The sequence below is a fragment of the Phyllostomus discolor genome, chromosome 4 (genome assembly GCF_004126475.2).
Source record: "Phyllostomus discolor isolate MPI-MPIP mPhyDis1 chromosome 4, mPhyDis1.pri.v3, whole genome shotgun sequence".
Taxonomy (NCBI): domain Eukaryota; kingdom Metazoa; phylum Chordata; class Mammalia; order Chiroptera; family Phyllostomidae; genus Phyllostomus; species Phyllostomus discolor.
The window spans coordinates 102,655,052-102,682,290 of NC_040906.2; the positions used below are offsets into that span (position 1 = coordinate 102,655,052).

A 27,239-nucleotide genomic window follows, 5' to 3' on the forward strand; every position below is an offset into this window, starting at 1 on the left:
GATTTTATTTTATCTTAACCTTTAGACATCTGGTTACAGTCTTGCAACCAGTAATGGCAAGAGCACCTTATATCAGACTAACCCTCTTCCCAATAATTATCACACTATTGAAATGCACTGGAAAGTAACCAGAGACCCACAAAAGCTGGAGGAGGCTCAAGCACTTGAAGAGAAACACATTGGGTAAGATCAGCAGTTAAGTGACTATTCCTTATATGGCCCACCAGGAACAAAACAAAAATTGGCAGTCTTACTGGGCGGAACAGCTAACTCAGAGTGTGGGGCTCTCTGTACAGCTGGAAATTAGAAGGGGAGTCCCAGAAAGAAGGATGCCAACAGAGCCTTGAATGTACCTTACTTACTCCCCAAATCATGACTGACTCTCTAAATTATGGATGAACAGGGCAGGATTCCAGGAGGCCCAACAGAAAGCAACAACTGGAAGGCTGGAAAAGCTCAGCAGAGATGTCGGGTGCTGGGGAAAATCTGAAATTTTATATCCCACCAAATTGAAGAGACTTGGTAAACATTTTGTTTTGGGCTTTCTATTGAAAACCTAAAGGACCACACTACCTTAGAATTGGAACCACATCTCAAAACTCAGGTCTAGACCTTTGGTCTAAGGGCAAAACTAAAATAGATTCAGTCTAATAAAGCCTAAAATCAAGTTTTTAAAGAATCAAAATGATCTAGTAACTGCCTACTAAAACAAAACCCAATAAGTTTCATGGGGAAAAAAATGACTGAATCCAAAGTCACTATAATGAGTCATTCAGACTGTTCAGCATATAATCAGAAATAGGAGACATAAAAAGAAACAGGAATGTATGACACACAAACAAAAAAATAGTCAACAAAAACAGACCCACAGAATCAAAGATGTTGGAATAATTGAATAAGAATTAGAAGGGAGCAGTTACTATATTTCTGGTTGGCATATATTGCCAATTTTTCTAAAAAAAACTATAAAAATTATCCACTAAAAAAGTGGCAGTCTCACTTACTTTTACTTAAAAAAATAAAAATAATTAAAAATGTTAAAGAATCTATAGGAAATGATAGATACAGAGGCTAAATATATGGGGTAATTTAAAAGAGATGAAATTTTTGAAAACTAACTTCATGGGTGAGCTTAAAAGAAGATTAAACACTGCAGAAGAAAGGAACAGTGAATTTGCAGATAATTTAAAAGATAAAAATTGAAGGGCAAAGGGGAAAAAAGATTTAAAAAATAACATGCAAACTGACAATGACCAGAGGGGAGGAGGAAGTGTGATAACAGCAGAATGAATGGGAACGTATACAAAGGACCCATGGATAAGGGCAGTGGGGTGGGGATTGTCTTTGGGAGCAGGGGTTGGACAGAGCAGGGGAGAAAAATGGGGAAAAATGGGGACAACTGTAACTGAACAATAGTAAAAAATAACTTTAAAAATGGGTACAATAACCTATGAAGCAGTATCAAGTAGCATAACAGATACGTTCAAAGGAGTCAATATTTCAAGGAAGAAGTATTTGGAGAAATACTGGCCAAAATTTTTCACAGTGTGATGAAAAAATACCAACTTGTATCCAACAAAGTCCATGACATCCTGTAATATGGTTTCTTAAAAATGGTGTCTTCCCTCGCTTTGATGCCCTGGCTAGAGGCCAGTTATCCCGAGTACCTGATTAAATCCACACCTTCAACCACCTCACTTATTTGACTCTCACACTTTGTGCCACTATACCGAGTTCTGTTTGGAAAAAGTCCCGCCATTGTTAATATAATGAGAAGGGTTTGCATGACATCAGTGTAACCTGGTAACCAAGGTGAGTGGACTGGAATGCTCATGCGTGAACTGGTGACTTCACTGTACTAATCAGTGGAGTCAGTAGATGCCACTGAGTGAGCATGTGTACTATGTAGCCGTTGCATTCAAAATAACTAAGTGAATAGAGCAACAAATCTGCAGCAGATTTTGTGTTAAGCTTGAACATTTCTCAATGGAAACTATTCAGATGATTCAAAAGGCTGCACTACGGGCAATTGGTGATTGGCAGCTTTATCACAACAACATGCCCACTCATGCATCACATCTAATGCAGAGTTTTTTGGTGAAATACCAAATCACCCAGGTGACTCAGCCCCTCCACAGCCCAGATTTGGCACCTTGTGACTTCTTGCTTTTCCCAAAACTCAGATCACTTTTGAAAGGGAAGGGATTTTAGACCATTGATGAGATTCAGGAAAATATGATGGGGCAGCTGATAGTGATTGGGATAACTGTGTGAGGTCCCAAGCTGCCTACTTTGAAGGCAACTGAGGCATCATTGTTCTATGTACAGTGTTTCTTGTATCTTGTATCTTCTTAAATTAAATGTCTCTATTGTTAATATTACACGGCTGGATACTGTCTGGACAGACCTCATACACCTGCCCTAATCACACAAGGCCGAATACCAGACAACCAGCTCTTCTGCCCCAGAGCCTACTGGAATTAATCAAATTAGCTACTCCTAAGCCTTCTTACCCTGCCTCACCCATTAATTCTTAGGAAAACTACAAGAAAGGCTCTTGCCCACAGTTTCTACCTTGCCTATTTTCTCATGACCAACCCTTGTGCTTCTGAGTGGTCCTGTGTGGTGGGATTAAAATGTAAGTATAACAAAACTATAAAACTCTTCTGCTTTCTTTCTCTTGATCTGACCTCACCATATGCCACCTCACTTCCTGAGAACAAGATAGGTATAGAGAAGGCCAAACAAAGGTACATGTAGTCAAATGCCAAGTTTTCATTAGGAAAAAGAACAGATGGCAGTAGAATAACATTTTAAGAATGCTGAAAGAAGGAAAAGCTGTCTTAACATTCTATATGCAAGGAACATATTCTTCAAAAGTGAAAATGAAAAAAAAATTTAGAGTAACTGAATGGTGTGAGAATTCATTACATGTAGACCTGGACTATTAAAACATGGTAAAAGTGCCCTGGCTGGTGTGGCTTAGTGGATTGAGTGCTGGCCTGCCAACCAAAAGATCACAGGTTTGATTCCCAGTCAGGGCATGTGCCTAGGCTGCAGGCCACGTTCCCCAGTTAGGGGTGTGCAAGAGGCAACCAACTGATACATCTCTCACACATTTATCTTTCCCTTTCTTTCTCTCTTCCCCTTTCTCTAAGAAGTAAATAAAATCTAAAAAAATTTTAAAAAGGTGAAAGTTCTTCAGGCTACAAGGGAAGCAATGTCAGAAATTGATATCTACAGGAAGAAAGATTACTGGAAATAGTAAATATGTGGGTACATATACTCTTTTTTATCTTAAAGTTACTATTGATTGCATAATGCAAAAGTAATACCTACACGTAATGTTGTGGAACTTATAATGTGTAAAAGTAAAATGTATGTCAATTGCACCCAGGATAGGAGTTACAAGGCTCTATAGTGCATGTGAATTGGTGTGATGGTAATGCAAAATAAATTGTGATGATCTAAAGTATTGTTTTCCCTAGAGCAACCATTTTTAAAAAAATACACTTATAGCCCCCACAAATAAAGAGAAAAGGAATGCTTAATTTTTTCTTTTTTTAGTATTTTTTATTTTAATTGTTCAAGTGCAGTTTTCTGCCTTTTACTCCCATCCCAACCCACCCCCCCGCCCAGCCCTCCCCACCTCCCTTCCGTCTCCACCCTGCCTTGTTTCCCGTCCATGTGTCCCCCACACTGGTTCCTGCAAATCCTTCCCCTTTTCCACTGAAATTCCCTCCCCTCTGGTCACTGTCAGCACACTCTATTTCAGTGACTTTGGTTATATTTTGCTTGTCCGTTTGTTCTGTTGATTAGGTTCCTGTTAAAGGTGACATCATATGGTATTTGTCTTTCAATTCCTGGCTTATTTCACTTAGCAAATGCTTAAATTTCTTAATTAAAAGAAATGTAAAACTCCATCAACTCAATAGAAACAGGAAAGGAGGAACAAAGAAACAAGTACACAGAAAATAAACACTAAACAAATGGGTAAAACAATGGACTTTAAATTGAAAATAATTTCATATATTAATGGTTTAAAGCATTTACTAAATGGCTAAGATTTTCAAATGTATTTTAAGATTTTCAAATGTATTTTAGAAAGCAATTTATGAGAGATGCACAATAAATAGGTTAAAACTAAAATATAGTCCATAAACACTAATAATAAAACTGATGTGGCTATGTTAATACCAGAGTGAACTTTAAGACAATAAGTGTAATCAGAAAAAAGCACATTGTATAGTGATAAAAGTCAATAAATTAAGAAGGCATAGACAATCCTAAATATATGTGCATCTAATGATTATTTTAAAATACACAGCAGGAGTAACAACATGCAAAATGGCAACTATAAAGATCTGGGGTCACTTACTCCACTAAGTCAACCAACCACTAAGCTGGAAAGAGCAATTGGAGTCAATGATTTTAGAACCTTGGGAACATGTTTGCACACTTATAACAACCAGGGCGAGTGCTTCATGAATGGAGAGGCTTCTAAGTCTTCTATCCACCTTGAATTTATTTTTGTGTATGGTGTAAGCTGGTGATGAAGTTTTATTTATTTATTTTTTTTCCATGTAGCTCTCCAGATCTCCCAATGCCATTTGTTGAAGAGGCTATTTTTACTCCATTTTATGCTGCTGCCCCCTTTGTCAAACATTAATTGACCGTAGAGACTTGGAATTATTTCTGGGCTCTCTATTCTGTTCCATTGGTCCTTGGGTCTGTTCTTACGCCAGTACCAGACTGTTTTGATTACAGTGGCCTTGCAATACAGTTTGATACCAGGTATTGTGATCTCTCCTAATTTGTTCTCAAAGTTGATGCAGCTATTGGGGGTTATTTATGGTTTCATATAAATTTTTGAAATGTTTGTTTAAATCTGTGAAATATGTCATTGGTACTTTAATAGGTATTGTATTGAATCTGTACATTGCTTTGGATAGTATGGACATTTCGATTATGTTAATTCTTCTAATGAACATAGAACATAAAAGTGGTAGATATGGTTTCATGGTCCATGAAGATGGTAGATATGATTTCAGTTTTCTTGAATTTGTTGAGGCTTGTTTTTTGTCCTATCAAGTGATTTTTGAAAATGTTCCATGTGCATTTGAAGAGAATGTGTATTTTCTGGTCAGAATGGCCATCATAAACAAAGCAACAAACAACAAGTGTTGGAGAGGTTGTGGACAAAAGGGAACCCTAGTGCACTGTTGGTGGGATTGCAGACTGGTACAACCACTATGGAAACACTGTCGAATTTTCTCAGAAAAATAAAAATGGATCTGCCTTTTGACCCAGTAATTCCACTGCTAAGATTATATCCTAAGAACCCTGAAACACCAATCCAAAAGAACCTGTGCACTCCAATGTTCATAGCAGCACAATTTACAATAGCCAAATGCTGGAAGCAACCAAGGTGCCCATCAGTAAATGAATGGATCAAAAAAGTATGGTACATCTACACAATGGAATTCCATGCAGCAAAAAGAGAGAAGGAGCTCCTACTCTTTGCAACAGCATGGATGGAACTGGAGAGCATTATGCTGAGTGAAATAAGCCAGGCAGTGAAAGACAAATACCATATGATCTCACCTTTAACAAGAACGTAAACAACAAAACAAAGAAACAAGCAAAATATAACCAAAGACACTGAAATAGAGAACAGGCTGACAGTGACCAGAGGGGAGAGGGGAGGGAATTTCAGGGGAAAAGGGGAAGGGTTTACAGGAACAAGTATGAAGGACACATGGACAAAAACTAGGGGGAGTGGAAATGGGAGGAAGGTGGGGAGCACTGTGGGGGTTGGCTGGGATGGGAGTAAAAGACAGAAAACTGTAGTTGAACAACAGTTAAAGTAAAGAAGAATGTTTTAAAAAGTGTTAAAACATAAGAATGGCATAATCTAATTTGTAACCCCAGTGGCTGATAAATTAAAAAAGTGCTCATCCTCATTATTAGTAAAAATTAAAATTAAATGACCAAAAAAAAAAAAAAGAATGTGTATTTTGCTTCTTTGAGATGAAAGGCTCTATATGTATCAGTTAAGTCCTAGGATCTAGGACATTGTTCAATGCCACAATATCTTCATTGATATTTTGCTTGGAAGGTCTGTCTACTTTTGACAGTGGGATGTTGAAACCCCCTATAATAATTTGGTTGCTGTCAATATCTTTCTTGAAGTCTTCCAAGATTTTCCTTATATATTTTGGTGCTCCTATGTTGGGTGCATATATATTTACAATGTTTATGTCTTCTTGATGGATTCTTCCCTTGAGTATTATGAAGTCACCTTCTACGTGTCTTTTTATGGCCCTTGTTTTGCAGTCTATTTTGTCTGATATGAGTATTGCTACCTCAGCTTTTTTTTTTCCTGCCCATTTGCTTGGAATATTTGTTTCCAGCCCTTTACTTTCAGTCAGTATAGGTTTTTTGTTCTGAGGTGTGTCTCTTGTAGGCAGCATATGTGTGGGTCATGCTTTCTTATCCATTTGGCTACTCTATGTCTTTGATTGGAGCATTTAATCTGTTTACACTTAAGGCTATTATTGATACGTACTTATTCATTGCCATTTTTCATACCTGTGTTCCTCTCTCACTCTTCTTTTTTTCCTTAAAGTAGACCCTTTAGCATTTCTTGCAGTGCTGGTTTGGAGGAGGTGTATTCTTTGAGGCTTCTTTTGTCTGGGAAACACCTTATTTTGCCTTCCATTTTAATTCAAAGCCCTGCCTGAGAGAGTAGTCTTGATTTCAATCCTTTGTTTTTTACCTCTTGGAATATTCCTTGCCAGTCTCTTCTGGCTTGAAGTGTTTCCATTGAGAAGTCAGCTGCTAGTGTTATTGGGACTCCCTTGTGTGTTATTTCCTGTTTCTACCTTTAAGATTTTCTTTTTGTCTTGGAGTTTTGCCATTTTAATTATGGTGTATCTTGAAGAGGTCCTGTTTTGGGTCTTCTTGATTGGGACTCTGTTTCCTGGATATGTGTGATCACTTCATCAAATTAGTGAAGTTTTTCATCATTACTTTTTCAAACAGGTTTTCTATCCCTTGCTCTTCTTCTTCCCCCTCTGGTATCCCTATTATATGGATATTATTACATTTCATGTTGTCCTGCAGTTCCCTTAACACCTCTTCGTTCTTTCTGAGTCTTTTTTCCCTTTCTGGCTCTTTCTGGGTGTTTTTTTCTATCTTGTCATCCAGCTTGCTGATTCGATCCTCTGCTTCATCTAGCCTGCTTTTGATTCCTTCTGTTGCATTCTACAATTCAGAAATTGTGTTCTTCATTTTCTCTTGGCCCTTGCTGATAGCTTCTCTTTCCCTTTCCATGTTGATATGGAAGGGACTCCATGCGGTGAGTTCATCATAGTTTCCCTGTAGTTTCTGGTAATTGTCTGTGAGCTCATAGAACTTCCTGATAACCATTGCCTTGAACTCAATATCTGATAGTTGAGTTGCCTCTATTTCATTTAGCATTCTCTCTGAGACTTCCTTCTTTCCTCTCACTTGGGGTTGGTTTGTTTGTCTTTCCATTGTTTGTGAGACTTGTCTTGTTGGCCTCTACTTCTTAAATTGATCTGTTCTGACTCCCTGCATTTGTGGTGTGAACTTATATGGTAGGAGACCTGTGAGATTCAGTGGAGTAGTCTTCTTGATCTCTTGGAACTTGCTGCTCTTGGGCTTTCGTTTATGTTGGCTTTCTGGATGTATTTGGGTTTTTGATTATTGTTGGGTCTTTGTTTGATGGGTCCTTCCCTCCAGCTGGTTAACTGAGGATCAGTCTGCCCACCACATCTTGTATGTTGTTGTGCAGGTGCGGACAGGTTGTGTCAAAGGTGGTTCTTCCCTCTGTCTGAGGTTTTGAGGCTTCTCTCTTGCTATTGTTCAGTTGTTTGTTCTGGGTAATTTCTCCACTATTTAGTTGTAATTCCAGATTGGTCCTGGGTGGAGGTTAGTGTGACTTCTACTCACTTCTTCACCATCTTCCTTTATTATTTGTTGGTGACTCCTTTGTTGGTGGGTTCTCTCTTCCAGCAAGTATACTGGTGTTCCCAGTTCCCACCTACTCTTTTATGTGATCAGTTGGAAGGGGAAGTGAAAATGAATTAAGACAATGGGAGTATATTCTATCGGATTTAAAATATCAACCTGTAGAGAAGAGATAGGAGATCCTTCCGATAAGTATAGTGTTAACCATGATATTTCACCCAACTAGCCACTTTTTAGAATGGGTAGAAAAAAGATAAGACTCTTGTTAGAGTGGAGAAGGGTTGTCAGTTGAATTCTGAAAACAGTGAGCTTGTGGGAGGTCATATTATGAGATATAGTGAGAGTAAAGTATAGAAAATAGGTGTAGTGTGGGAGAGAATAGAGTTAACCACAACAGTAATAAAATTTCAGAAAATAGTGAAATGGACTAAGATCTGGGAGGGGTGCTGTGTAGTATTTACAATTATATGGAACAACAATCATGACAGAATCTGTGTGATCTGAAAAACAAGAATAGGAAGTACACAACCTAGAGTAGTATGCTATTGGAATGCATGTGAAGTGAAAGAAAGAAAATTAAAAATACACTATGAAAGAACAAGGAAAACCAGTCAAACAGTGCAATTAAACAAATGAAGAAAACTGAACAGAAAGAAGAGAAAAAAAAACTAATAAAATAAAAGAACTAAAAATAACAATACAAAAAACAATAACATGCAAGTTCCCTGGAATAGCAAAGTGAAATTTGTCTCAGTTTCTCAGTAGTTCACAATTATCATTGTGATCCCTCTTTCTGTCTGACTCAGGTCCTTTCAGATCTCCAGGTCTTATTGTCTCACTTAATGGGGGGGGGGGGGGCGGAGAAGAAAAAATAAAGAAAGAGAATCCTCCTGCTGACTTTAAACTGGCCAAGCAAGTTCTGCTGGTCTTGACTGCAGCAGGCTGAGGGGGTTTGGGTTTTGCTTTTCTTTCTTTTGGTTTTGCGAGGATGGGGGCCAGGTCTGGTCCACACTCTGCACAGTTGCCCAGCCTCAACCCAGTTCCTCGGTTTGCTGCTGAGATCCCCAGTGCTCTTTTGCGCCAGGCCGGCAACTTCAAACCATCAGTTTGTCCTCAGGGTGCACCAATTAGGGGCAACTCATGTACCCTCTTCCTGCTCTTTGCTGTCCTAGGTGTTAGGCACTCTCAAAGTGTCTTCAAGGTAGTTCAGCTCCCCTACTGAGTTAAGTCTTTCTGGAGACTGCTTAGTCTCTGAGCCCTGCTGCTCTCCTCTGTGGGGTTCCTCCTCCTTCCTCTTATCGAGCCAGATTGCCCTGTGGGGCACAGGTACTGCTGCAGCTGTAGCAATGGGGTGGGTGGCCTCCGCCCCTGAATGGTGGGCAGGGGGTGACCATGGTTGTGGCAGCAGGGGTGGGAGCATGGCCAAGGCATTGGCGGCAGAGGCAGGGATTGGCGCTATGGCTGCTCAGGCTGCAGTGGTGATGGGGGCAGGGCCTCTACCTTTTTGGTGTCCAGGTCCCTGCCCAGCATTATGGCTGCTGGGCTGGGCAGGGATGGGGGGGGGGGGGGATTGTGGCTGGTGTGGCAGGGACTGCTGCTGTGAAGAGTTCCCTAAACAGCCACTGAGAACCTTTTTGATTAACAAAATCTTCCTGGTAAAGCCTGCCACTCCTAACAAGTGCCCGACCTCTTACACAACCCAACTTTCCAACCAGACCAGAGACTATCTGGGTCAGGGTCCATCATGGCCCAATTCTTTTCTCCAGGCATCACCCAGCTCCCCAATTTCTCTGGTAATGACCTAGCTGGTGTCCCCAATCTCAGCAGGTGAACACTGCCCCTGAGCATCTGCCACTTCGTCTTTATTCCCCCCAGGGACTTCAGGCATCCAGGTCCATTCTGGTGCTGCTCTATCCTCCATTTTGCAGGGGAGAGTGCTATTGATTTGGCTCTCTTCCATGGTTCCTGCAGCCAACCTGGTAGGTACTGGGCCTGGGGCTGCAGCCGCCCTGGTCTCTGGGCAGATCCCAGGGACCTTACCATCCTAAAGCGGTCTCCTTAGTATCTGTTTTTCAATGTCCTCTACAATTTTGGCCTCCAACTTTCATATATGCTGGGATACTGTTGGCTGTTCACTCTGTTCCTCAGAAGATCAGCTAGGTGTTTCACCTGTGTGTAGGGGGAAGTGGACTCCTCCCCCACTTCCCTTGCTGCCATCTTCCCTTCTGACCCAAGTACCTGTTTCTTAACACCATTTCTTATCACCACATCAGTTAAGGGGGCAGCAGCCAATGTTCTTAGAGTGGCTGGCTGGTAAAAGTGGGCAGTGTGACCTTATCCTCAAAATACTTGGATTTGTGTATTTGGGCTGGTCTAGTGATGCCTGAGGACCTGCCACTGGTTTTTGGCCCTCTGTAGAGTGGCTTACCCTTGTGTCTTCAGAAGATTTAAAGAGACAGGACCCTTTGTTTTTCTTGTTGGAGACAGACAAAGAAATTTTCCTCAGGATAATGGAACAGAAATTTCAGGAAATACATCAAGGAATGCAGGAATGCATATTTTGTAATAATAGTTTGAAAAAGTCACAAACCATGACTCCACCCTCAACAAGCCAAAATCACCAATTCCCAAGAACGGAGAGAATCAGATTTGCAGAGTTAACTTATTATGACATGCAGAATGTCCATTTGTCAACAAAAAGTTTTTTTTTAAATACAAAAATGGGAAAGCATGGTGCAAACACAGGGAAAAAAAATGACAGATACTATCCCTGAGGCAGCCCAGATATTGGAATCACTTTTTTTCTTTTTTGGTTTTCAACCTTCATATGCAGTCTCTAATGTAAGGCAAAGCCTTTTGCACTGGCCTTCTTCCCTTTGACCTTTCTTCAAGACCTCCTCCTGCTCTTTCTCCACTAATAAAAGGGTAAGCCTAATTTTAATAACCTTTCTTCAAAAGATACAATTACTTTTGCCCTATAACAATTTATAGGCTCACTAGGTCAACCAAATACTTTTCCTCATGTTTCTGATACTCCAAGCCTTTATGCCTGGACCTAGAGACCACTGGAGGCCCTTAGCCTATTTGTTTCATTCTACAACTCTGTAGATTAGGGTATAATGGGTAGGTGAGAAATTCATAAAAGTTAAAAATAACAAAAAAGCATTTTTGGACCATGGACCAAAATGGAACATGAGTCCATCCATGGTAGACACTGCAAACATAAAAGGATATTAAATGAAAATCATTGTTTTATTCAATCTGGATAATTATACCTGGTTGACTGACTTTACAGTGGTACTAATATCTATATAAATACCCTTTCTCTCTCCAATTGTTTACTTTGTTACTGGATAATCCAATATCGGTCATTTGGACATTTCAATATTGGGGCTAAGACTATTCCTTTAGTCATCTATCTAATTTCTCTTACTAAACTATAAGCCCCTGGAAAGCAAGTGTCATGTATTATACTACTTTTAATATCCTTCCCCCATCTTAGGTGCAATGCTATACACTAGCACCTCATAAAAAGTTTACTAGGGAAACACTTGCTGTTTATATTCATTACTAGGAGTTGAAAACATGCATGTGTGGTGGAGAATGGTTTCCTGTACGGAGCTGGGAGACAGAGTTACCACCCTCTTACAAGGAAGCTGATAACTAATGTTTGGGGTAGAGTAGAGCCTGTAATTGTGATGGTTGTTTTATGTTCAGGGAAGCCTCCTGGCTAATTCTAATTCACAGCAAAGGTAATCTGAAAGGGAGAGGAAGCACGAGGTTTACTTTGTTCCAGCCTTCCTCTGTTTGTCTTTGTGTTTTTATTGATTCAAAGTGCCACTAGGAGATCTGGTCTCTTTATGAGCCATCTGCATACTCTGTGACATAGACTTTTCTTTAAGTCCTTATCAACTTTGCTATTTTACTCTGTTCTGAAGTAAAGAGTCCTCACTAAATTTGCCTGTGATTTTCAGATTTTTTGAAGGCTAGTAACCAAAGACTGACCATGGGGAAGGGAACAGACTCAAAGGTACTGCACCCTAAAGAGGGCTTTTGATATCTCTGCCCCACATTACAGCTCTCAGATTCTTAGGCTTCAAGGCAAAAAAAGGAGGTGAAAATTGGTAATGAGCATGATCCCAGAGGGGACTGAGAGATGGTGGCCAGCAGGGAAAGCTGGCAACATGGAAAGAAGTAGAGAACCTGGTTACCCACCTCAACTGCACACAAAGAAAAAGAATGAGGTGGAGAGTCTGGGACTTTGAAACCATGGAGAGGATTGACAAGGAGCCTCTGGAAACTGGGAGGAGAGGGGCAGTCAGAAGGCTGAAGAAAGTGGCAGAGATTGAGTGAACAGGGCTGAAGGGAGGGTACAAGTGGGAAGGGGAGAGTCCCAAAGAGTCAAGGGAAGAGGAGATGAGGGCAAAAGCCTGGGATGAACTGAAGAGAGTGGCAAGAAGACACTTACCAGAGGCCCAAGGCAGGCTGGACTGGATATTTGAATTATTTGAGAAAGACATCGAATCAACTGATTTAATGTGCTCAATGAGCTAAATTCAGTCATGTACAAAGAACTAATGGAAATCAAGAAAATAGCATATGATCCTCTATATCCTCCTTGGAGAAGTGTCTGTTCAACTCCTTTGCCCATTTTTTTTTTAATTGGGTTGCTTGTCTTCTTAGAGTGGAGTCATGTGAGTTCTTTATATATTTTGGAGATTAAACCCTTGTCTGAGGTAACATTGACAAAATGTTTTCCCATACAGTTGGTTCTCTTTTTACAGAGGATCCAGAGACACATGAAAAGATGCTCAGTATTGCTAGCTATCAGAGAGGTGCAAATTAAAACCACAATGAGATACCACTTCACACCAGTCAGAATGGCCATCATAAACAAAGCAACAAACAACAAGTGTTGGAGAGGTTGTGGACAAAAGGGAACCCTAGTGCTCTGTTGGTGGAATTGCAAACTGGTACAATCACTATGGTAAACAGTATGGAATTTTCTCAGAAAACTAAAAATGGAACTGCCTTTTGACCCAGTAATTCCACTGCTAAGATTATATCCTAAGAACCCTGAAACACCAATCCAAAAGAACCTGTGCACTTCAATGTTCATAGCAGCACAATTTACAATAGCCAAGTGCTGGAAGCAACCAAGGTACCGATCAGTAAATGAATGGATCAAAAAAGTATGGTACATTTACACAATGGAATTCCATGCAGCAAAAAGAGAGAAGGAGCTCCTACTCTTTGCAACAGCATGGATGGAACTGGAGAGCATTATGCTGAGTGAAATAAGCCAGGCAGTGAAAGACAAATACCATATGATCTCACCTTTAACAAGAACGTAAACAACAAAACAAAGAAACAAGCAAAATATAACCAAAGACACTGAAATAGAGAACAGGCTGACAGTGACCAGAGGGGAGAGGGGAGGGAATTTCAGGGGAAGGGGAGAAGGGTTTGCAGGAACTAGTATAAAGGGCACACGGACAATAACAAGGGGGAGTGGAGATGGGAGGGAGGAGGGGAGAGCTGGGGTTGGGTGGGCTGGGATGGGGGTAAAGGACAGAAAACTGTACTTTAACAACAATTAAAATTACAGTTAAAAGAAAATAGCACATGACCAAAATACAAATATTGAAAAACAAGACATAGAAATTATAAATAGAAACCAAACAAATTCTGGAGCTGAAAATACACTAACTGACATGAGCATTTACTAGAAGGGTTCAACATCAGATTTGAGTTGGCAGAAAAAAAAATAGAGAAATGAGGATTAAGACAATTGAAATTATCCAGTCTGAGGACTGGAAAAAAAATAGTGTCCACCAAAGTCTGATGGACCATTGTATGCATCAAAGAAGTTGTAGAAGAGAAAAAGTGAAGGAAAAGCATTTGAGAAAATATTAGTTTAAAACTTTCAAAATCTGTTGAAAAACATGAATCTATGCATTCAAGAAGTTTAATACAACAACGTGAATTCAGATAGCCACACCAAGATACATAGTCATTTTTTGGCAACCCTAAATCAGAATTTAAAAAACAGCAAAAGAAGCAACTCATCACATATAAGGGATCCTCCTAAGATAAACAGCGAAATTCTCATCAGAAACCATGGTTTCCAGGAGATAGTCAGATAACCTATTGATGTCCTTAAAACAAACAAAACAAAACTCTCAAATAAGAATTCTATATCCAGCAACTATCTTTGAACAATTAAGGAGAAATTAAGATGTTTGTAGATAAAAACTGAGAAAATTCATTACCAATAGACCTGCCCTACAAAAAAGACTAAAGAGAATAGTTCAGACTGAAATGAAGACACTAGACAGTTATTCAAAGCCATAAGGACAAACATTGTTCAAGGTAACAACATAGGTAAAAATAAAAACCAGAATTATTAACTTTTTAACTCCTTGTTTACCTATATAATTTAAAAGACTAATACATAAATAATTAAAAACACGTTAGTGAGAACAAAATGTGACAATAGGAGGAGGTACAGAGATGTATAGGAGCAGAGTGTATACTATTGGAATTAAGTTGCTATTATTCAAACTAGGTTGTTATATAAGTTTAACATATTAATGGTTTTTCCCAAGGTAACCACTGAGGAAATAATTTACACACACACACACACACACACACACACACATGGAAAAGGGAATGAAACTGGTTACACTTCAAAATTTAAATAATTCAGTAATGGAAGAATTTATCAAAAAGTATGACATACAAGAAATAACTAAATGGCAGAAGTAAATCTTTCTTAACAGTATTTACAAGTAAATGAGTTAAACTCTTCTGTTAAAATGCAGAGATTGACAGATTGGGGAAAAAACTAAATTTCTCTATATGTTTCAACAAGAGACTCACTTCAGATACAAAGAAACAAATACATTGAAAGTGAAATGATAAACAAATGGTACTCCACGCAAATAGTAACAAAAAGAGGGCTGGAGTGACTATATTATGATCTGACAAAATAGACCTTAATTCAAAATTTATGAGAAAAGGAAGGACACAATATATTGATAAAAGGTTCAAGCCATCGAGAATATATAGCAATGACAAACTGTACACACCTAACAACAGAGCCTCAACATATATAAAGCAAAAATAGCACTGGGAGAAACACAGTTTGCAATAATAGTGGGACACTTGAATACCCAAATTCAAAAATGCATAGATTAGCCGAACAGAATATTAATAAGAGTACAGAAATCTTGACAAACATTATAAACCAATTAGACCTACCAGATAAAGAGAACACTCCATGCAATAGTAGAATACATAGTCTTCTCCTAGGATAGTTGAATGGATAAGAAAGCATATGCAGCCTGCAACAGACCACACTCAGAACAAAAGACCTACACAGACTGAAAATGAAGTGTTGGAAAAAAATTCCAAGCAAGTGCACAGGAAAAGAAAGCCGGGATAGCAATACTCATATCTGACAAAATACACTTCAAAACAAAGGCCATAAAAAAAGATAGAGAAGGCCCTGGTAGGTGTGGCTCAGTGGATTACAGGCTGGCCTGCGAACCAAAGGTTACTGGTTCAATTCCCAGTCAGGGTACATGCTTGGGTTGTGGGCCAGGTCCCAAGGAGGGGGTGTATGAGAAGCAGCCACACAGTGATGTTTCTCTCCCTCTCTCCCTTCCCTTCTGTCTAAAAATACATAAATAAAATCTTTTAAAAAATTAAAAATAACAGATACAGAAGGCCCTGACTTGTGTGGCTCAGTAAATTGAGCACTGGCCTGTGAACAAAAGGGTCTCCAGTTAAATTCTGAATCAGGGCACATGGCTGAGTTGTGGGATAGGTCCCCAGTAGGAGGTGCATGAGAGGTAACAACGAATGGACATTTCTCTCCTTCTCTTTCTCCTTCCCTTACCCTCTCTTTAAAAATAAATAAAATCTTAATAAAAGAGAGAGAAAAATAGAAGGACACTTCATAATACTCTAGGGAAGAATCCATCAAGAAGACATAAACATATATACATCCCACAGAGGAGCACCCAAATATATATAGAAGGAAAATTTTCAAGGATATCAACAAAGATATACACAGCAACACACTTAAATATACTAGGGGATTTTAACACCCCACTGTCAAAAATGGATAGATCTTCCAAACAAAAAAAATCAACAAGGATATTGCAGAATTGAAGAATGCCCTAGATCAAATGGACTAAACTAATTACATATATATATTTGTGTATATATATATATATATATATATATATATATATATATATACTTTCACTCCAGAGAAGCAAAATACACATTCTTTACAAATGAACAGGGAACACTTCCAAAGACAGACTTCATGAAACAAGCCTCAAAAAATGCAAGAAAATTGAAAGCATATCAAGCATTTTCTCTGATCCCAAGGGACTGAAACTAGACACTGACCCCAAGGAAAAAACTCAAAAACACTCAAATTCATAGAGCTTCAATAGCATGCTATTAAACAATGAATGGGTCAAGAATGAGATCAAGGAAAAAATAAAAAAGTTTCTGGAAACAAAATGAACACACAACAATCCAAAACTTATGGGACACACCAAAGGCAGTCCTAAGAGGGAAGTTCATAGCGATACAGGCCTGCCTAAAAAAGACAGAAGGATTTAAAATAAACAGCCTAACCTAACATCTACAAAAACTGGAGGAAAAACAACAAAGCCCACAATGTGCAGAAGGAAGGAAATAATCAAGATCACAGCAGAATTAAATGATATTAGAGACTAAAAGAACAATTCTAAGGATCAATAAATCCAGGAGCTTGTTATTTGAAAAGATAAACAATCAACAAGCCTTTTTAAAAAATATATATTTTATTGATTATACTCTTACAGTTGTCCAATTTACCCCCTTACTCCCCTCCCCCCTGCACACCCCCTCCCACCCACATTCACCCCCTTTAGTTCATGTCCATGTGTCATAAGTTTTTTAGCTTCTACATTTCCCATACTATCCTTGCCCTCCCCCTGTCTATTTGCTCCCTACTGTCTATGCTACTTATTCTCTGTACCTTTTCCCCCTCTCTTCCCCTCCCACTCCCCTGTTGCTATCCCTCCATGTGATCTCCATTTTTGTGGTTCCTGTTCTATTTGTTTGCTTAGTTTGCTTTTGTTTTAGTGTGGTTGTTAATAACTGTGAGTTTGTTGTCTTTTTACTGTTCATATTTTTTATCTTCTTTTTCTTAGATAAGTCCCTTTAAGACATTATATAATAAGGGCTAGGTGATGATGAACTCCTTTAACTAGACCTTATCTGAGAAGCACTTTATCTGCCCTCCCATTCTAAATGAAAGCTTTGCTGGATAGAGCAATCTTGGATGTAGGTCCTTGCCTTTCATGACTTAGAATACTTCTTTCCAGCCCCTTTTTGCCTGTAAGGTATTTTTTGAGAAATCAGCTGACAGTCTGATGGGAACTCCTTTGTAGGTGACTATCCCCTTATCTCTTGCTGCTTCTAGAATTCTCTCCTTCATTTTAATCTTGGGTAATGTAATTATGATGTATCTTGGTGTGTTCCTCCTTGGGTCCAACTTCTTTGGGACTTTCTGAGCTTCCTGGACTTCCTGGAAGTCTATTTCCTTTGCCAGATTGGGGAAGTTCTCCTTTATTATTTGTTCAAGTAACTTTTCCACTTGTTGCTCTTCCTCTTCTCCTTATGGTACCCCTATAATTCGGATGTTGGAATGTTTAAAGATGTCCTGGAGGTTCCTAAGCCTCTCCTCAATTTTTTTGAATTCTTATTTTTTCATTCTTTTCTGATGGGTTGTGTTTTTTTCTTCATTCTGGTCCACTCCATTGATGTGAGGCCCAGTTTTCTTTCCATCACTATTGGTTCCCTGTGCATTTTTCTTCCTTTCACTTAGTGTAGCCTTCATTTTTTCATCTAACTTGCAACCAAAATCAACCAATTCTGTGAGCATCCTGATCACCAGTTCTTTGAACTGTACATCTGATAGGTTGGCTATCTCTTGGTCACTTAAAGAGTATTGGCTTTGGGGCTTTGATTTGTTCTTCCATTTGAGCCATTTTTTTTGTGGGGGAGGGGTCTGGTCTCACCTGTTAGTGAGGGGCGGAGCCTTAGATGTTCATCCGGGAGGGACAACCCATGTTGCTGGGTTGTGATGCTGTTTGTGGGGGCGGGTAAAAGAGGGAACAATGGCACTTGCTCCACTCTCTGTTGGATTTCAGTACCCTCTGCTGCTTTCCACAAACAAATTGGTCCCTTCTGGTGCTGGTTCCTGGGTGGGTAGGCTTGTGTATGTTCTAGGACCCTGTGGGTCTCTCCAATGAACTCTCCTGTGAGGCTGGGAGTCTCTCCAGGTACCTCAACCTCCACAAGTGTTTTCAACCAGTGCTTTTAGGCTTTATTTTGCAGCACTGGAACCCTGGGTTGCATGGTCTGTCTCACTGCCAGTTTTCACCTGGTTTATCTGCACATGAATGTGTGACTGTGGACAGCCAGCTGCCTTCCTTGCCTCACTGTGTCTGCTCATTGCCTCCCTGTGCCCATGCCAGGGGTCTGCCACCGGGGTCTACTAGCCACCACCTGTGTCCTGCGCATCCAGGTCTGCCAGCCACTACTTTTTCCTGCCGCAATCCCTCTCCGCCCCTCTTACTGGTCTGGATGAATGGTTGTTGGGACTTCTGTGCAGTTCAATTTTCTGTGTGTTCTGGTTGTTTTTTTGTTTCTAAATTTTTGTTGTCCTCAATTTTGGTTGTGCGAGGAGGCACAGTGTGTCCACCTATGCCTCCATCTTGGCCAGAAGTCCCTAAATCAATAAGCCTTTAACCAAGTTCATTGGACAAAAAGGTATATTACACAAATAAATAAAATCAGAAATGCAAGAGGAGAAATTACAACTGATATTACAAAAATACAAAGGATTGTAAGAAATTACTATGAATAACTGTATGCCAACAAATTTGAAAACCTGGGTGAAATGGACAAATTTGTAGAAAATATAATCTTCCAAAACTGAATGAAGAAGCAGAAAGCCTCAACAGACAAATAACAGCTGAGGAAATAGAAGCAGTAATAAAACAAACCTCAGCATTTGATAAGGTACATACCCATTTATGATAAAAACATTCAGCAAAGTGGGAATGGAGGAAGTATTCCTCAATACAATAAAGGCCATATATGAGAGATCTATAGCCAACATCATGCTCAATGGGCAAAAACTAAAAGCTTTCCTATTAAGATCAGAAATAAGACAAGAATGTTTACTTTCACCATTCCTATTCAACATAGGATTGGAAATCCTAGCCACAGCAATCAGAAAAGAAGAATAAATAAAAGGCATCCAATTGGAAAGGAGGAAAGAAACTGTCATTGTTTGCAGATGACATGATAATGTCCATAGAAAATCCTATAGACTCCATCAAAAAACTACTGGACTTAATAAGTGAACTTGGGGAAACAGTGGGACACAAAGTCCATAATTCAGACATCAAAGGCATTTTTGTACACCAACAATGAAATACCAGAAACAGACATGGGGTGGGGGGAATTCCATTTGATATAGCAACAAGGAAAATAAAGTACCTAGGAATAAACCAAACCAAGAGTAAAAGACCTGTACTCAGAAAACTACACAACACTGAAGAAAGAAATTAAGGAAGACACAAACAAATGGAAGCACATTGTTTATGAATTGGAAGAATTAACATCATCAAAATGTCCATACTAGCCAAAGCAATTTATAGATTCAATGCAATCCCTACTAAAATACCAATTACATATTTCACAGATATAGAACAAACATTTCAAAAATGTATATGGAATGATAAAAGACTCCTAATAGCCTCAGCAATTTTGAGAAGGAAGAACGAAGTAGGAGGGATCACAATACCTGATATCAATACCAATACATTACAAGTCCACTGTCATCAAAACAGTCTGATGTTGGCATAAGAACAGATACACAGATCAATGAGACAGAATAGAGAGCCCAGAAATAAACCCATGTCTTTATGGTCAATTAGTACTAAACAAAGTGGGCAGAAGCATAAAATGGAGTAATAATAACTTCTTCAACAAATGGTGTTGGGAAATCTGGACAGCTACATGCAAAAAAAAAAAAAAAAGGAAAGAAAGAAAAGAAAAGAAACTGCACCACCAAATTACACCAAAAATAAACTCAAGATGGATAAAAGACATAACTATAAGTAATGACATCATAAAAGTTCTAGAGAGGAACATATGCAGGAAAAGCTCAGTTATCCCATGCAGAAATATTTTCACTGATAAATGTCCTGGGACAATGGACACACACACACACACACACACACACACACAGAGTAAAATAAAATAAAATAAAATAAAATAAAATAAAATAAATTGGAGTTCATCAAATTAAAAACTTTTGGAATAGCTAAGGAATATATCACCAAAATATCCCCTATGAAAAGGGAATGGACTCTATGGGAAAATATATTTGCCAAAGGTATCTTGGATATGGTTTTGATCACCAAAATATATAAAGAATTTACACTAGTCCACACCAGGAAGACAAGCAACCCAATTTAAAAAATGGACAAAGGACCCGAACAGGCACTTCTCCAAGGATCACATACAGAGGGTCTGGAGACACATGAAAAGATGCTCAGCATCACTAGCCATAACAGCATTGCAAATTAAGCCCACAATGAGATGCCACTTCACACTGGTCAAATGGCCATCGTAAATAAAACAACAAACAAGTGCTGGCAAGGTTGTGGAAAAAAGGGAACCCTAGTACATTGTTGGTGGAAATGTAGACTGATTCAGCCACTGTGGAAAATAGTATGGAACTTACTCAAAAAACTAAAAATGGAACAGCCTTTTGACCTGGCTGTTCCACTGCTGGGATTATACCCTAAGAATCCTGAATCACCAGTCAAAAGAATATAATCACCCTAATGTTCATAGCAGCACAATTTACAATAGCCAAATGCTGGAAACAGACTAATGTCCATCAGTAAATGAGGGTTTCAAAAAACTGTCGTACATTTACACAATGGAATACTACACAGCAGAAAGGAAGAAGGAACTCCTACCCTTCACAACACCATGGATAGATCTGGAGAGCATTATGCTAAGTGAAATAAGCCAGGCGGTAAAGGAAAAATACCATGTGACCTCACCTATAAGTGAAACCTAATCAACAAAAAAACATCTGAGCAAAATATAAGCAGAGACATTCAAATAAAGAGCAAACTGACAATAACCTGTGGGGAGGGAAGAAGGGGGAAAATGTAGGAAAGAAGGGGAAGGGTCTTTAAGAAACATGTACAATAGTCCCATGGACTAGGACAATGGGTAGGGAAGCATTTAATGTGAATGGTAAGGGTTGGTAGCATGGGGTAGAATAATTGGGGGCAAATGTGGACAACTATAATTGAACAATAAAACAAAATAAATTTTAAAAATTATATGTGCACTCCTGTATTTATTGCAGCTTTATTTACAATAGCCAAGATTTGGCAACAATCCAGTGTCCTTCAGATGAGTGGATACCAGTCTTTCTGGAAAATGTCCATTTTCAATATAATAAGAATGGTTTGAGCCCTGGCTGGCATAGCTCAGACTGAGCACGGGCTGTGAACCAAAGTGTCACAGGTTCGATTCCCAGTTAGGGTACATGCCTGGGTTGCAGGCCATGACCCCCAGCAACCGCACATTGATGTTTCTCTCTCTCTCTTTTTCTCCCTCCCTTCCCTCTCTAAAAAAATAAATAAATAAAATCTTAAAACACAAATGACAAAACAAAAATTAAAAATTTTAAAAAAAGAATGGTTTGCATATTGATGTAACCTGGTAGCCAAGGAGAGTGGACTGGAATGTTTATATGTGAACAATGGTGACTTTTTTATACTAATCAGTGGGGGTGGTACATGATATTGAGTGAGCATATGTACTGTGTAGTTTTTGCATTCAAAATAACCAAATGAAAAGACCAAGGAATCTACATCAAATTTTGCATTAAGCCTGAACATTTCTCCACAAAAACTATTTGGATGATTCAGAGGGCTTTGGATATGATGCAATGAGTGCAATGGAAATAAAAGTGTGGCACAAATGCTTCAAAGCATTGGGAATGCTTTGGGAATGCTTTGGGAATGCTTTGGGGGTGGTTGGGAATCTGTTGAAAATGACTTACGTTCTAGAAGGCCTGCAACAGGCAGAAACCCTGAGAATTTTGAACATGTATGGGCTGTAGTCAACAAATATTGGCAACTGAGAGTGCAAAAAATAGAAGCTGATCTGGGAATTCCAAAAACTCCTGTGTCCAAGATTTTGATGTAGGATATTGGCATGAAGTGTGTCATGGCAAAATTCATTCAACTATTAAGGAAAATATGATGGGGCAGCTAATGAAGATTCCAACAAAAGATTTTGCAAAGTGTTTTAAACACTAGAAGATACACTGGGAAAACTATGTGATGTCCCAAGGTGCCTACTTTGAAGGATATTGTGGTGTCATTATCCTATGTACAATGTTTCTTGGATCTTTTTATGTATTTATTATTGTTCAGTTACAATTGTCCCACATTTTATCCCCTTGCTCTTTCCTACACCATTCCACTCCACAGTCAATCCCCATCCCCATCCCCACCCTGCCCCTGGCATTGTCCAAGGCCATAAGTCCTTTATTCCTGTTCCTTTTCTTGCTCCTTCTCCTTTCTTCCCCCATTATTCCCCTCCATACTCCCCTCTGGTCACTGTCAGTTTGTTCTTTATTTCAAACTCAGTTCCTGATTCTTTTTAAAAATTATTTTATTGTTGTTCAAATACAGTTGTCTGCATGTACCCCCCACCACTCCCTCTCCACCCCAGCCATCCTCACCTCCCTCCCCTGCTTTCACCCCCTACCTTGGTTTTGTCCATGCATCCTTTGTAGTTGTTCCTGAAATCCCTCCCTTCCCCCCCCCCCATTATCCCTTCCCACCTCCCCTCTGGTTACTGTCAGATTGTTCTTAATTTCAATGTCTCTGGTTATACTTTGCTTGCTTGTTTGTTTTGTTGATTAGGTTCCACTTATAGGTGAGACCATATGGTATTTGTTTTTCACTGCCTGGCTTATTTCACTTAGCATAATGATCTCCAGTTCCATCCATGCTGTGGCAAATGGTAGGAGCTCCTTCTTTCTTTCTGCTGCATAGTATTCCATCGTGCAAATGTACCCTATAAGTGGAAGCTGACCAACAAAACAGACAATGCAGCAAAATATAACCAGAAACATTGAATTAAAGAACAAACTGATAGTAACCAGAGGGGAGAGGGGAAAGGGGTAATGGGGGAAAGTAGGGGAAGGTCCATCGAGGAACGTGTATAAAGCACACATGGACAAAGCCAAAGGGGGTAGTTTCAAAAATGGGAGGTGGGGATGGGTGGGATAGGAGGCCAAGGTGGGATGAAATGGAGACAACTGCATTTGAATAACAATAAAAAACTTAATTTTAAAAATAAAAATATATTTGTTTTCTAGCTCTCTGAGCCATCCTTGTAGAAATAAAGTGCAGTGGCTGAAGCTGTGTGCACAGGGAAGGTAGCACTGCCCAGAAGTGGGAGAAAAGTGACTGCTCACCTCTGAGGACAGCTGAGCAGATTACAGCCATCCACACGTGGAACTGTAGGCAGCCACAAAAAAAAACACTGCAGTAGGAAATTTCATAGGGATTTTTACTAGATACCATTCATTGTTTGGGAGAATCAAGATGCAGAAAATTGTGAAATAGGATCCCACTTTGTAAAGCAAATGAACCAAACCCTCTACCTACACATGTGGTACATATGTGTTAATATGTGTTAATGTACATATGTGTTAATATGCATATGTGTGCTGGATTATTATTATATGTGAGTGTGGAATTAAAATATGAAAAATCTATGGAATACAAATTAGATTATTAATGTAGAATGTGTGGGAGACAAAATGTAAATGAGAAAAAAGTGGATGTGGAACCAAGCAAAGAAGGATTAAAATAAATTAAAACAAACCTATTCTTATGCATTTCTATAGTGCTACATGCATATGTACATTTATATACACATATGCATACAGACATTTTTATGTAACTAGAGGTGTGTACTATATGAACAAGGCAGAGTGGGATTACAAGCATGTTGTAATCCTATATGTTGTAAATATAGTGGCAGAAAAAAGTATATATTTATGCTCATAGAGTCTGTGTATCAGGCACTTTCAGAAAAGCTCATTTGGGCACTTGGTGTCAGCTATTGGCTGGGGCCGCAGCCATCTAAAGACTCAGGGCTGGAAGACCCCAATTCCAAGGTGGTGCACTCATGGCTGGCAGTGCAGTGTAGTGCTGGCTGTTGGCTGGGGCCATGGTTGTTTTCTAAATGGGCCTCTCTCTGGAGCTACTTAAATATCTTGGTGGCAACATCTTAGGTGTCCACACATAGACTGCTTTAGCAGGAAATCAGCTACAGATAGTGCTGAAAAAATATGTGTGACTGTGTTCCAATAAACCATATTTATAAAAATTGACTGTGGGCCAGATATGGCCTGTGGGATGTAATTTGGTCACCCCTGACATGCAGCATTATGGGCCATGCTTAATACTTTGACTTTTCCCCCCGAGGGACGTGCAGAGCCTCTGGAGGATCTTGAGCACAGAAATAATGGCTCAGTTTTGACAGGGCCTCTCTGGCTGCTGTGGGGAAGACATTTGGATGGTTCAGAGGGAGGCGAGACCCAAGGAAGAGGCCCTTGCCATGATCTAGGGAACCAGGATGCTGGTGATGAGAGTGAGGAGGGATTAGCTGCTTTGAAGCTAAACAGATTGGTTGATTGATTAATTCACTTAGAAAGAAATACAAATGCAGACACCTTGTTAGTCCTCAGGCCTGTGTGGCTGTTCTGAGTTCAGGGGGAGTGTTGTGTTGGCCACTATTGACTGTGATGTGACTGCTGTGCCTAGAGATGGAGTGAGCACTTCCCAAAAGAGTGAAGTTCAATTCTACCCCAGAGGGAGGCTGAGTGGCTGTGTGGGGAGAGGCCTGGGGCTAGAAAGCCTAACCACTGGGACTGGCCTGCAGGGGGCTGTCTGTGGCTTTTAGTTGTATGTGTGGCAATATGTCAGGTCTAAGAGGCAGGGTAGTTACTCCTGCAGGGCTGGCAGCAGGGCCCTGCAGCTTGAATGGGCCACAATGGACTGATGATCCTAGGCCCTTGAGCACTGCTCTGTAAAAAGAAATATATGTACACATGTGAATAAAAATGAAGTTGTGGGTTTTCTGATTTAAGCTAGTGATTCATGTTCTTCAATAGTGTTACATTGAAATGAAACTGCAGATCTAGCATTTTTTGCTCTTCTGAATTTTTCTATCTGTATCAAAGTTGAAAAGTTAGGTAAACTAACACCCATACACCCACTACCTAGATTCAACCCTTAGCTTTTACTCTAATCAGGGCACACTTGAAGCCTTCCTTTTGCCCATTGTAAAGCTTTCTCACTCTAGTTGCCTTTGAGTCTTTATCAGAAGACACACATGATGGTTGCTGACTCACTTGCTATGGTAACCTCTGAATAAACAACCTTTGCCTGTTCTCATTTGGGCTGTCTTCATTTCTTTTTCCCCCTAACTTTTCTGTAAGTTTGATTTTATTTGCCAATGAAAAGCTACAATGAATAAAAAAAAAATCAAGCCAGTGTCATTTGTGTGAAAGTGTGAAACTTTTAAAAATGTAGATGTGAAAATTTCCATAACAATTGACAGTCTTCTAAGAAACGCTTGAAAAGGTATATCTTACTTTATATATATGTCAATAAAGAAGGAAAGCAGAAAGCAGTCATATAGAGATTGTTATCAACACCACAAAAATGTCCATTTACACAGTAATGCTGCTTAATATCCAAATATCCTGCTCTAAGTAGATCTCTTCTTTTTGTTTAATTTCTATTTTTTAATGTTTTTTAATGTAGTTCAAGTACAGTGGTCTCCATTTCCCTGCCACCACTCCCACCCACCCCACTCAACCCTGCTTCCCACCCTTCATTCTACCCCCTTTGGCTTTACCCATGTGTCATTTAAACATGTTCTTGATGACCCTTCCCCTTTTTCCCCATTATTCCACTCTCCCCTCCCCTCAGCTAACTGTTAGTTTGTTCTTTATTTCAATGTCTCTGGTTATATTTGCTTATTTATTTGTTTTATGATTAGGTTCCACTTATAGGTAAGATTGTATTATATTTTTCTTTCATTGCCTGGCTTACTTCAATTAGCTTACTGTTCTTGAGATCCATCCATGCCATCTTGAAGGTTAGGGGCTCCTTTCTTTCTGCTGCATAGTATTCCATTGTATAAATATACTACAATTTTTTGATCCACTCATTTATTGATGGACACTTAGGTTGCTTCCAACATTTGGCTCTTGTAAATTGTGCTGCTATGAACATTGGGGTGCACAGGTAATTTTGAATTAGTTTTTCAGGATTCTTAGGGTATAATCCCAGCAGTGGAATTGCTAGGTCAAAAGACAGTTCCATTTTCAGTTTTGTGAGGAAATTCTGTTTTCCACAGGGGCAGCACCAGTCTGCATTCCCACCAATAGTGTACTGGGGATCCCTTTTCTCCACAACCTTGCCAGCACTGGTTTGTTGATTTGCTTATGGTGGCCATTCTGACCAGTGTGAAGTTGTATCTCATTGTGGTTTTAATTTGCATCTCCCTGATGGCTAATGATGCTGCGCATCCTTTTATATGTCTGTGCCCTCTGTATGTCTTCCTTGGAGATGTGTCTGTTCAAGTCCTTTGCCCATTTTTTAATTGGGATGTGTCTCTTCCTGGAGTGGAGTCATGTGAGTTCTTTATATAGAGAGACCAAAGTCAATATCTTAGAGATCTTTTGAACATATATTTTCCCACATAGCTGGTTCCCTTTCCATTTTGCTGATGCTTTCTTCAGCCATGCAGAAGATTTTTATTTTGATGAAGTCCCATTCGTTTATTCCTTCCTTTATGTCCCTTGCTCTAGGGGACATATTGGTGAAAATAATTTTGTGTGGAATATCTGAGACTTTCCTATGTTCTCCTCTAGGACTTTTGTGTTATCATGACTTATATTTAAATCTTTTATCCATCTTGACTTTATTTTTGTGTATGGTCTAAGTTGGTAGTTGAGTTTTTTGTTTGTTTGTTGTTGTTTTTTTTTTTTGCATGTGGCTGTCCAGATCTCCTAAAACTGTTTGTTGAAGAGGATACTT

At 39.3% G+C, this 27,239-nt stretch overlaps 1 long non-coding RNA gene across 1 annotated transcript; it reads left to right on the plus strand.

The window, feature by feature from the left end:
• Positions 1-1,358: 1,358 nt before the first annotated feature.
• LOC118500146 lies at positions 1,359-25,507 on the plus strand. The gene is made up of 3 exons (XR_004902678.1): positions 1,359-1,594; positions 15,513-15,522; positions 25,495-25,507. It is a non-coding gene; the product is annotated as an uncharacterized LOC118500146 (long non-coding RNA).
• Positions 25,508-27,239: the final 1,732 nt, after the last annotated feature.